The 13,314-nt window shown below is 44.5% G+C and overlaps 1 protein-coding gene across 3 annotated transcripts in view; it reads right to left on the reverse strand.

Moving 5' to 3' along the window:
* Positions 1-10,779, reverse strand: part of CCDC138 (coiled-coil domain containing 138) — a 92,821-nt gene extending 82,042 nt beyond the window's left edge. The window contains exon 1 of one of the 3 annotated variants that reach the window (XM_077482608.1): positions 10,648-10,779. The gene's annotated coding sequence lies outside the window, so the exon portion shown is untranslated. Of the gene's footprint in view, positions 1-8,730; positions 8,758-10,611 lie in introns of those variants that run through there. The other 2 variants (XM_077482607.1, XM_077482609.1) reach the window with 2 other exon arrangements.
* Positions 10,780-13,314: the final 2,535 nt, after the last annotated feature.

The raw sequence follows: 13,314 nt of genomic DNA on the forward strand, positions 1-13,314 counted from the left end.
TATGGCATACTTTGTATAAATCAGACTGAAAGACTAGAATAAAGACCACCGACAGAAAGTAATAATTGCAATGGTACCCCACCCTTCTTCTGTGTCCGTTTTATCCTAGTCCAATCCGAGGAATCAAAAAATCATCTTTGATGCTAAAGCTAGCTATATCCGTGCCAACCTATACATCTGCTAACCTAAATTAAATTTTTTATTTTCTTGTTCCTGCCTGAAATGGTTCTTTCATGTGTGCTCCTACCTGTGCAATTCTTTTTATTAGAAGTTTTTCAAATAAAAGTTAGGAAAAAAAAAAAAAAAAAACACGTATTAAACATTCAGCACTACCAATTCAACAGCACCAGCGTACAATATAGTCGAGAGAAATGAAAGCAGCAATCTTCCTAGAGCAAATAATAAAGAAAGAAGAATTAAAGAGATATCAAAGCGCCCATCAAGACCCACATAGACCCAGCATCTTGCTACAAAGGAGCTGTGGAGCTATTTTCTATCCAACCACCTCATAATTATTTTTAAACATATCAGGTACCCCTCTGTTTAGATATGTGGCTTCATACAATGGCAAAGCCTTATTTATCAATGCCTTCCAGGCCATTATGGTGGGGTCGTCAGCTTCTTCCAGGACATAATAATAAAAATTAAAAATAATAAAATAACTGCCGGATGTGTGGACAATGCCAAAAAATGTGCAGAAAATCTGCACCAGGGGCATCGCACCTCCAACAGTTTGAAAGGATGAGCAGGGAAAATCCTCGCTAGTTTAGCAGGAGTGTAGTATATCCTATGATGAAACTTGAACTGCATCAAGTGATCATGTGCTGACACCAATCTAGCAAACAAGAGGCGCTTCATACATCGTCCCAATCATCAATGTCCAGCTGTGGGAAATCCGTCAACCATGCAGCACGACAGGAGGCCAAAACCATGGTAGCATCTTTCAATACTTCCTTATAAATAATAGACAGGGCTTTAGGTAGATCTTTAGCTCTGAACAGCAACTCCAGGTCCCCAACCCGCACCTCCAGATTGTAAGACCCAAACTGGGCAGAAAAAAAACCATGCCTAAACTGGAGAAAACGGAACAAAGTGTGAGTTGGGGAAGCGATATCTACTTTTAAGCTCATCGAATGTCAACAACATGCCATTTCCGACCACTGTGCCTACTGTTTTTACCCCATATCTGGTCCGTGACTGGATCCGAATATGAGAAAAAAAATGAGACAGCCGAGGATTATGCTAGAGGGTAGTATGTGGCGACACCACCCCGCTCCGAAGTGCAGAACCTCCAGCCAAATCCCACACTCAGGATACTGACCGCATTGACCCCGTAGGGGGATAGGGAGCCCGCATATAGCAAAGAAGATAATCCCTCATAAGATCCTACCACTCCAACTTCTAGAGTTACTGCAGCATCTTCACCTGGTTGAGGCAACCACCTATGTGCAAATACCAACTGCACCACTAAGAAATATATGGCAAAATTGGGTACCTCCAACCCCCCTTCCTTCCAGGGCTGTTGCAATACATGTAATCTAACACGCGGTGTCCCCCCACATCAGAGGAAAATATGCTTGGGTATCCAAACTGGAGAATTTCTAAAAATATACAGAAATAAGGGGAGAAATTTCATTTTGAGCAGATTAATTCTACCAATCAGAGATAATGATAAGCATCGCACACAAGCCTGGCGTAACCTAAGAGTTTGTATAAACGGAGTAACATTAAGAGGGATAAAATCCAAAATTTACTGAGATAATTAAGCCCAAATATTTTACCTTATCAACCCACTGCAGTGGGCAGCTCATCGGGGGCCCTCAGGGTCGGAGAAGGGACCAGCAACGGTAACATTTGTGACTTACCTCAGTTTACCTTAAAACCCGAAAACTGAGAGAAGGTACCTAAACTGAGGCTAACGAGTGGTCCGGATCTCCCAGGAATAGTATCATATGATCAGAATACATAGCGCTATTTTTTCCTCCAACACTTCCACCTGGATCTCATTCATCCTGGAGGACACACATAAGGCTACAGCCAGGGGTTCTATAAGTAGGACAAATAAACCAGGGGACAGAGGACATCCCTAGCATGTCCCCCTAGCTAATGGGAAGAAATCCCAAATTATCCCACTAAATTTGACCGCCACAACTGGAGAATGGTATAATAGTGTAATCCATTCACGAAATGTGGGACCAAAGCCAAAACACCATAGTACTTCCTGCATGTAATTTCAGTCTATGGAATCAAAGGCTTTTTCAAAATCCAAAAAGAATAAGATTCCACCTTAGTAATCTCAGAGCCCAAATGTAGATGAGTGTAAACACTTCTCAAATTAATATCAGTGGCCTTACCGGGCATAAACCCGTCTGGTCTTCAAATACTAAATGTGATATAACCGACATGTCGGGGATGTGATATGACCGACATGATATAACCGAGTCTGTTGGCCAGCATTTCAGTGAGGCTTTAGAAATCCCTATTTAATAGTTAAACTGGACGATATGAAGCGCAGTGCAAGGGGTCCTTATCAGGCTTGGCTATGAGAACAATATGTGCTTCATATAGTGAGGGAGGCAGTTGACCTGTCTTCAAACACTCCTGATAAAAGGGTTAACAAACGTGGTGAGAGTAAATCTAAATGTGGTTTGTACCACTTAGCCGGCAGCCCATCTGGTCCCAGTGCCTTACGGTTGGGAAAAGAGCCTACCTCTGCAGAAAGTTCCTCCGCCTTGAAAGAGGCATCCAGTAGCTCAGATACCTCCAAAAAGGTAAAGTAGGAAGATGGAGTGGTTCCAAGAGTGCCACCAAATCCTCCCCCAAGTAAGATGGGATAGGGGACTATAGTGTTGCAAAAAAAGAGACAAGAGCAGTAAGAATTTCCTTCCGAGAAATCACCAGTATTCCAGAAGGCGAATAAACACAAGGGACAACAGTGGAGGCATAGCTCTCAGCCACAATCACTACCAACAGGCGTCCATTCTTACCCCCTTGTTCAAATACCTGTTCGACAGTACGGGTCCTCACTTTTTTTGTCATGTCTTTATAGTATAAATAGAGATCCCTTCTAGCCGGACATAGGTCTGCCAGTGAGGTCAGCGCATATCTGAGCGCAAGCCTGTTTTTCCTGCAAAAATCTCTGTCGTGGCTATGCTGGGTTCTAGAAGCATTAATGGCTGAAATATACTCCACTCTAACAGTCGCCTTGAAGGCATCCCAGATCAATTGTGTAGTGGATGAACTCTCATTAATTTGCCAATAAGATTGTAGTGACAGCTGTATTACACCATCTACCAACAGGTCACATACCCACTCGAGATAACCACCAAGAACCTGAGAAGCGGGAATCTGCCAAGCGCAGCACAACCTGGAGTGGGGAGTGATCTGATAAGCCCCCTGTAAGATAGGAGGCCTCCATTATCACTGGCAGCAAATCTGAGGAAGAGAATGCAAGATCAATTCTGGGGGAGGAAGCATGTACCAGAGACCAGTGAGAATAACTCCTAAAGCCGCGGATTCTTCCACCCCCATACTTCCGTCAGTCCAGCAGAAGCAACCAGCTCCAGATTATGTGCACGCTGCGGGTTAGAAGTATATAATGTGTAATCAAGAATATTATTGAAATCCCCAGCCATAGAATTTTCACAGGGGCAGATGAGGCCAGTTTATCCAGCAGTTCGTATAGAAGTCAACTAGTAAAAGGGGGCGGGATATACATATTCACGAACGCTGTGCAGTATGCATGAATTTCCAATATCACTATAACGTATCTCCCCCCTGGATCCGTGAAGACCCCCTAAATAGAATAAGGCAAAGATTTGTGCAGGAGAATTATCACTCTCCTGGCATATGATGAGTAAGTGGCATGTATGGCTTGCTGAAACCAATGGCACTTGAGGGCCAAGATTTTAGTTCCCAAGAGGTGGGTCTCTTGAAGAAAAACAATATGGGGACAATGGGTGCATAGATATTGAAGTACTAAGGCCCTTTTAAAAATTTGGTTTTCAAACTGCTGGCATTCCAGGAGACAAGCGTGTACCCATGGGTGCAGTACCAAAAATAGTCACAAGATGGGGGCCTGACCACAGTAAACAAGTCAGGAGTCATACATTGCCACTTAAAGTGCCGTGCTATAGATAACCATTCAATTTCAACCCATATACAAAGATAGAGAAGAACTTTCCCCCTGGCTTCTCTATGTAGTGCATAAAAAAGAAACAGTAAAAAAGGGAAAAACCAAGCCAAAAAAAAATAAAAAATAAAGTCCTAGTGTAATAAACATAGTACCTTGTCCCTACAGCTTAAACAAGCCAAAAACAGCACCAAGGGACTTTATATCCAAAAAAAAAACAAACCCAAAACAGTCAGGTCAAAGGCTACAAAACAAGAGGCGCCCTGACCAGAAAGGGAGGGAGAGAAAAATAAATCCTCCATACAAAACAGAGAGGCTCAGCTAATAAAGTGTCCTCCGGCTCCTAAACTGAGCTTACGCAGAATACTATCCAAGTCCCAAAAGGTAATTTGCAGTCTCATAATCATCAACAGATTATGACCACTAAGACACGGATACTAAGTGGAAAGAGGGCAACAAGCCCCCATAAGCTGATCAACAGTTAGGAACAATTATACTTGCATGTGAAGCGATCACCCTATGGAGTCCAGCCAGTCAGTAGCATCCGATGAGGTAGTAAAGAATTTGACAGAGCCTTGATGCACGACTCGCAGCCTGCTTGGATACAGCATACTGTAGGAATACCCCCATTCTCTGAGGCACTTACAGACATCGTCGAATGAGTGCCTGCGACGTTGGATCTCCGGGGAAAAAAATTATCTGGAAACAGGTGCAGGATGGCATTTTTATACTTGAGCTGTGGATTCTTCCCAGCAGCCACGAGGATGAGATCCCGGTCTCAGTAATTAATTTTATCAGGAATGGCCATGCAGGAGCTCCCGATGGGCAAGGCCCAGTTGGCACCCTGTGCACACATTCCACGATATATGCAGGAGAGACTTAGGTGAGGTGCAGAATTTGCTTGAAGAAATCCTCCGCAAAGGTGGCCGGATGAGCCCCTTCAGGCAGGCCGACCACCCGAATGTTGTTCCGGGAGCCTGTTCTCAGCGTCCTCCGATCGTTCCACGAGCATCCTCACCGTGCGTTGCAGGTCAGCAACACTATGGGAAGTGGTAATCGAGGAATCCTCCAACACAGAAATTCTGGATTCTGCCTCGGACATCCGCCCCCTAAATTTTTCCAGATCACTGTGGATTAGTCCACATTCCAGTGTCAGGGAATCTCTGCACCCCAGAGAGGATCTGCTGGCCACAATAGCTGCCAGGATGGTGGCCGTAGAGGACTCATCATCAGGTGTAGTGGGCAGATCCATCCTGAGGGCCTGGCCGTGTGTACCCGAAGGGGAATAGGTACTCCAGGGCTGTGATCCATCAAAAGGATCAGCTGCAGCTCTGTGAGGCAGTCAGAGGACACAGCCCACCACGTGGAAGAAGGCAAGATGGACGTGGCATGAAGTCCAACTAGCGAGTTAATGAGCTTGGGAGGAGACTGTTTCTTACTCGATCTCCGTTTAGATGACATGCCTGAATCGGGGAGAGGTCCCTGATGCAGTGGCAGCAACTTGCCGAGTAAGAGGACTAGGATATCCGCAAGATTTTTTTTAAAAAAGCCTGTGGCGTGCAAAACACCCCCAAAAACTTCCACCGGGTGGCAAAAAAAGTGCACACACATAAAGAGTGAACACAAAAACGTGCAACAGGTGTACCACTGTCCTCCACGAGGAAGGACCTTACCCTGATCCCCCGGGGCTTTAGGCTCCAGACGGGGACTGAGGTATCGTACTAGGTCCATCTGGCCGAAACCAGACGACCACGTTTCTCTGGAAGATGTGTCGAAACAGACCCACCCAAATACTCGGTTGTGGCTCCCCCGAAGGGAGACCCCCTGAGAGGGCGAACCAAGCCAGAAGGCCTATGTCCACCCCCTTTCAGGGTTGGCCCGAGGACCGACACCCTACTCATCACACGTGACAAAATGTGACACACCAAAACAAAAAAAATACAAAAAAGTGACAAACAAGGGATAAATAAAAAGAAAGTGAGGAGAAGGAAGTGGGAGAGTGAGTGAAAGTGACCATTGTGAGATACAATAGCCGGCCCTCCGGCCAGGAATATAAATTTCCCCTGGTCCTAGCCAAAAGGCCGGGCCCAAGAGGCAGGTGTGAAAAACGTGTGTTGTGGTAAAGTGACCATGGTGCCAAACGTCAAAGTGATTTCTCACAGCGAGTCTAAGGCACCCCTGAACTGGCACTTCAGGGGCACATCACCACAGGCTTTTCAAAAGCATCCCTGTCCCACAGCCCAGGCCACAGCAGCCCCCACCCCAGGCAGAAAGGCATGGAGATCTGAGAGCTTAGTGAGAGCCCTTTGCCATCAGGCCTCACCCTCACTCCCATCACTCCCATCACTCCTACCTAATTACATTTGGGAAGTACTGGCCGTTCCCCCGGTGAGAGAAAGGGGAACCAGCGTTCCCTTCCGAAAAACTGACCAGAGCTAGAGCTGCCCCAATCCAGGCCAGAAGGCCAGGGTCCCGACACTTCAGCGCAGACCAGTGGTTCTCCATCCCCATCAGAAGGCTTCCCTTTCGGCTACGAACCGCTCCAGGTTACCTTCACGCCAGTAGGTTTTGCATAGCAGCCGCCACCCCTGCTCCACTTCGCCGTAGAGCAGGGACAGAAGCAAGCGCCACCTCCTGGCAACTGAAAAGAACAGATACTACACTTGATCTTAGCCAAAATGTCGAGAAGCGATCCGCAAGATTAAGCAGCCTAGGATGAAGAGCCTAGGAAGCCAGAGCTCTCAGCCGAAGAGTCCTCTCACACAGACATCTGGCCCTGCTCCCTAATCTGTACGTTTACGAAGAGTCACCAAATCACACTGCAAAAGGGATTGCTGCACTGCTTTGTACTTGTATAGCAGGCGCACAAGATCAATGTGGATTAACCACTTGACCTTCAGAATATTTACCAGGCCATTTTTTGCGACGCAGCACTGCGTTATTTTAACTGGCAATTGTGTGGTCATTCGACGCTGTACCCAAATGAACCACTTACCCAGCGTCAAATGTCAGCTGGGCGGTGTGGCTCTCATTCTGGCTGGACGTCACACGATGGCTTCCCAAAACAACCGATCTCGCGTGGCCGCAGCTCTTTAACAATGTAATTGGCTGTAGCCAATCACAGCAGGTCATATGTAAACATGGAGATGCCTGTGATCGGCGCTCCTCGCTTCACACTGACAGAGCCGGAGTAGAGGAGAGCCGATCAGCAGCATCTTGCAGAGGACATCTAGGAATGTAATCAGGACACTGATAATCAGTGCCCTGATTACAATAAGTGCCCACCAGTGCCAGCAATGAGTGCCCACCACTGCCAGCAATCAGTGCTCACCAGTGTCCACAAGTGCCAGCAACCAGTGCCCACAAGTGGCAGCAATTAGTGGCCATTAGTGATGCCAGTCAGTGCTGGCTATCAGTGCTGCCGAACAATGCAACCCACCAGTGCCACCCTATCTGTGCCCACAAGTTCGGCATATTGTGCCTCCTCATCATTGCTACCTAATCAGTGCCCATAAGTGCCACCTCATCAGCACCCATCAGTGAAGGAGAAAAATTACTTATTTACTTCATTTACTAACAGAAACTAAGAAAAACTTTTTTTTTTCAAAAACTGCATTTTTTTTTTGTTTTTTAGGAAGAAATAAACCCAGAAGTGATTAGATACCACCAATAGAAAGATCTATTTGAATGAAGAAAATGATGTATATGTATGTATTGTGAGGGGGTTCGCTCGGTAGCGGGTGTGTGTGACCCCCTGGATGGGTTCACAACACAAAGTCAGGCACAGCAGACAGCGGTGTAGGTGCAAAAAACAAAAAGGTCCGGTTTATTTAGGCTACATGCAGTGATACATATAACAGCCAAACAAAATAAAACAAGAAAATAAATCCTGGTCAGCTTGACCTCTAACTACACACGTAGACTCCCTGTCTAACAACTGGGTGCAGCCTTGTGCTGCCCCAGTCCCTGTCTCTATTGTAGGGGTTTGCCACACAGGCGTTAACTCACCGCACAGAACAGATCTCAGACTCCCCAGTCTATACACACAAAACTGGTTCCAGGATGGAGCATCTCCCTATGCATGCTGGGGTTTTTTGTAGAGGTCTTAATGAGCCCACTTACTACAGCTGGGCTCATTAACTCTTCCCCTCTAATTGTAAAAGTCTGCATACAGCCTGAATCTAGGACACACATATTTCCCATCCTGAATACAACCAGGTGATTTTACCTGTGTGCTGCCACAGTATATATATATATATATATATATATATATATATCCTGAAAATGGCTTCAGTAGAACACTGCGTAACTTTAATGCATGTGAAAAGAGAACCAAGGTACATACATTAAACAGAAATAGAAACATATCAGATCAGACCTGATATGTAAATGTAAGGAAGCATATAGCAACATTGGACAAGTACTACATTTATTTTACCCCATAGGGAACAGAACAGGAAAAAAAAATAGGATAATTCTCCTTTAAGTCTTTCTGGTTGGCCCTTCCACATCCCACTGTGACATCAATCAGGCATGAAGAGCTACATTGTAGAATGGAAACCAATGCAAAGAATACAATTTAGAAACATGTAGCTTACCACTAAAAGTGATTGCAATTTCTTCTGTAAAAGAAAAGGAGCCTTTGTTCTGTAAGGACAACACAAAACTTTACCAACTATCTGCTCAGCATAATTGCAACACGAGAAGTGTCAGATATTTTTCATTAAGAAAAAAAATAAAAAAGGTGTGAAATGGCTGAGATCTCAGTGATCACTAAACAGCTCAGATCACAATCACGATGTACAGAGCCAGAGTGCCTCTGTACCTTGTGATTAATGCGAACCAATCTCAGCCATCACAACTGTTCATATTCAGCCCATTCCTCCATTGTGAATGGGCTGAATGTTGGAAAACACAGCAGGTAGGAGGATCAGCATATCAAAAGGTGACTGTAAGGGGTTAGAGGAGTCCGAAAGTGCCACTGAAAACCAATTGTGATGAGATCTCACCAAAATTGATCATTTTGTTGCAGAGGATGCACAAAGTCTGACTTAGTGTAGACTTCTGGGAAAATCAATGAGCAAATCACACAAGCAGGAAATTACATTAAAGTGGAACTATATTCACCTCGACTCCAGCGATGTTGTGTCCCGGAGCTCCCTGCCGCTGACATCTTCAGGTGGTCAGCTTCTGGGTCTCGAGCACCGGATGCCGAATTTGTACAGTGAGCTGCATGTGTGCGGCTCACTATACAAGGGCGGACAGGCAGGTAAGTAATTTTAAGGCTGGGTTGACATATATGTGGTGCAGGGCACTGCATGTGATTTGGATAGGAATTGCACCATATTTCTATTCAAATCAAATGTGAGGTCTGTGTGATGCGGTTTGATCTATTCTTTTTTTATGGCTCAAACCGCACCAAATCTGCAAATTCAGGTGTTCAAACCTGTGTGGTCTGATTAATCGCACTGCGTACCTATACACAATTTCGTGCAATAGCAACTGGGGGGGGGGGGTGCGATCTCACACAGATTGGACACAGGGGATGCAGGAACACTGATCTCTGTCTCCTCATTGAGTCACACGGTTAGCAAGCACCAGCTAGGCACACAGTTAAAACCCTTTGATCGCCCCCTGTTAACTCCTTCCCTGCCAGTGTCATTAGTACAGTAGGAGTGCATATTTTTAGCACTGATCACTGTATTCATGTCACTGGTACCCATAAAAAAAAAAAAACTGTCAAAAGTGTCAGGTGTCCAATTTGTCTGCCACAATCCCGCTAAAAATCACCGATTGCTGCCATTGCTAGTAAAAAAAAAAATGTAACTCCATAAAAATATCCCATAGTTGTAAACGCGATAACTTTTGCGCAAACCAATCAATATACGTTGATTGGGATTTTTTTTTTTACAAAAATATGTAGCTGAATACATATTGGTCTAAATTGATGAATAAATTTGATTTTTTTTAATTGGATATGTTTTATAGCAGAAAGTAAAAAATATTGTTTTTTTTTCAAAATTGACTTTTTTTTGTTTATAGCGCAAAAAATAAAAACCGCAGGAGGTGATCAAATACCACCAAAAGAAAGCTCTATTTGTGAGGGGGGACGTGAATTTTATTTTGGTGAAGCGTTGCACAACCAAGCAATTGTCAGTTAACACAACGCAGTGCCATATTGCAAAATTTGGCCTGGTTGTGAAAGGGTGGGGGGGGGTAAAACTTTCCCCACTAAAGTGAAATTCCCCATTAAGCTGATGACAGGGTCCTTTTTTTAAGGAAATGAATTAAAACAATGGCTGCTTCTTGTAGATGAGCCAACATAGTGATATAGATGTAATGTCACATACCCTGACCATGTAAAGGAATGTAAACAATGTTCGCTCCCCGTATGAGGGAACCACACTGACTGAACACCATAGTAAATAATAGGCAGCCCAGCTGCTACAGCTCTCTGGTCACACAGCAGCATCACTCACCCGTCTTTCCCTCAATACACACACATTGGTTTTTACCATGGAAATAGATGCCGTTACTTCACTGACATCAGCAAAGTGCGACCGGAGAGAAGCGCTCACACGAGTGACGTCACCACACCCAGCTGACAGGAGGCCGCCCTAGCTGGCTAGGTGAGGCGATCACGTGGGTGATAGATCACGCGTCCATTCCACCTATAAGAGGAGGGGCGGAGTTATAGGAGGTAGTCGGTGGAATGTGGCTGGCATGTAGTGCATGGCGATCCATTTAGGTCACAAATGTGTCTGCCATCAAGGACTCAGGTTGCCATCTTGTGGGAGCCTAACTAGACAGAGCTGTGTATAGAGTTCCTGGCAGCAGCTGTTTTCAGTTACAGGTGTCAGAGTGATTGAAAGAGAAGAATAGCCAAAACCTTTTTTTTGGCAATACTTCCGCTGTGGGTCGGGGTGCACTTACTTTTGCTCTCCTGTGACTCAGAGTCAGCGTATAGCAGGCTACATTCCACTGTCGGCTGACATGGCAGAGCCACTCTTGGCTTTAGAAGGTTTCCGACTATAGTGTCGGGATCCACCCAGCTTGCTCCACTCTCAGCTTATCACTGAGTGTCAAAGTTAGTTGCATCTGCCCCTTCTGCAGGCTTGAGCTCCAGCAATGAGTGCTGGAGGTGCAGAGCACCTGACAGTCACTGTTCTCTGCTTAGAGGTATTTGAGAACTGACAGATCAGAGGTCATGCCATTGCTTAATTCTCACGTTAACGTGGAACTTTACCTAAAACAACTTAAAAAAATAAAATAATGTTGTATAGCAAGGAACATACATTCCACATTAATAATTATGATACCAAAATTAGTGTATGCTGTAAAAGGACTCCTGTCTCTTCTTGCTGGAGGCTGCCATTTTGCCAAAGTCCAGAGCCCCTGAGCAGCAATAAATCATAAATTGGAACTAAACCCATTGGTTTAACAGTTTTAACCACTTGCTGACCAGCTGCCATCATTATATGACGACAGGTTGGCTCGTTCCTGTGAATCATCGTAGCTGTACTCCCGTTCCTTAACAGCTACATTGGGTGCGCGCCCACAGCAGGGGAAGCTATGCACGAGGCCACCTGCGATCGCTCCACAGAGAGCCAGAACGGGGTTCTGTCAATGTAAGAAAATAGATCCCCATTCTGACAGGGGTTCAGAGTGATTGTCTGTTCATTAGGAACAGCAATCTCTCTCTACTCCCAGTCAGTCCACTAACCCCTTCCCTGCCAGTGACATTTATACAGTAATCAGTGCATTTTTATAACACTGATCACTGTATAAATGTCACTGGTCCCATAAAAGTGTCCAATCTGTCCGCTGCAATGTCGCAGTCCCGCTAAAAATCACTGAACACCTCCATTACTAGTAAGAAAAAAGATAAATATATCCCCTATCTTGTAGACGCTATAATTTTTACGTAGACCAATCAATATACACTTATTAAGTTTTTTTTTTACCAATATGTATATATAGATAGATAGATATTAAATATAAATATGTAGAAGAATATATATCAGCCTAAACTGAGGAAGATTTTTTTTGGGGGATATTGTAGCAAAAATTCAAAAATATTGTTTTTTTTTTTCAAAATTGTCGGCCTTTTTTTGTTTATAGTGCAAAAATAAAAAAACAACAGAGGTGATCAAATACCACCTCTATTTGTGAAGAAAAAAGGTTGTGCAATTGTCAGTTAAAGTGACACATGGCCTGGTCATTAAGGGGGCAAAAGTTACATTCCTGGAATGCCAGTGTTGTCGAACTAGCCAACTCCTCAAAATCTCCAATATACGTCACTTCCAGTGAATCTCCAGCAGCAGATTTCGAGGGGTTGGCTCTACTGCCCATGCACGCGCGTGTGAATAACAGAAATACCATCAGATCTTCCAATCACCGATGTGCGCATGCGCAAGACATGTCACTAAAATTTTTGAAAACTGTTTCAAACTCGGTTTCTGTTATTCTGTCGGGTGCACACGCATGCATGGGCAGTAGAGCCAACTCGTCTAAATCTGCTGCTGGAGAGTCACCGGAAGTGACATAATTGGAGATTTCGGCGAGTTGGTTATTTCGACAGAACACCGGGATTGCTAACTGTCACATTTGCTTGTTTCCTCAAGCAAACTTTCAAACCATCAAATGGCTGGTGTCATACTGATCACACACGTGCAGCACCATGGCAGTTGCAGATTAAACAGAAGCAGCTTCCTTGGGTGTAACAGAAAAGTTTAATTCCACCGTAAGGCTGAAGGCAGATCGTCCACTACAAATTCTTAAGTCCCTAAAAAATGGAGAGCAACTGAGCATGTGCAGAGCAGGGTGAGACTGTGTAATACTTGATTTTAAATAATATAGACACTTAATTTTAATGTTGTTGTGAATGGGCCTTTGTATTATCCTCTTAATCCTCTTGTATTTTATTGTATTGCAACTGTATTGTCTCCTTCTTATATTGTAAAGCGCTGCGTAAATTGCTGGAGCTATTTAAAGTGGTTGTAAACCCTTACAAAGCACTTTGACCTACAGGTAAGCCTAGATTAACCACTTCAGCTCCGGACCAATAAACACCTTAAGGACCAGAGGTCTTTTTGCAATTTCGCACTGCGCTGCTTTAACTGGTAATTGCGCGGTCATGCAATATTGCACCCAAACGAAATTTGCGTCCTTTTCTTCCCACA

This window comes from Lithobates pipiens, unplaced genomic scaffold (genome assembly GCF_037356315.1).
Source record: "Lithobates pipiens isolate NorthernLeopardFrog02 unplaced genomic scaffold, aLitPip1_a1.2 Scaffold_16, whole genome shotgun sequence".
Lineage (NCBI taxonomy): Eukaryota > Metazoa > Chordata > Amphibia > Anura > Ranidae > Lithobates > Lithobates pipiens.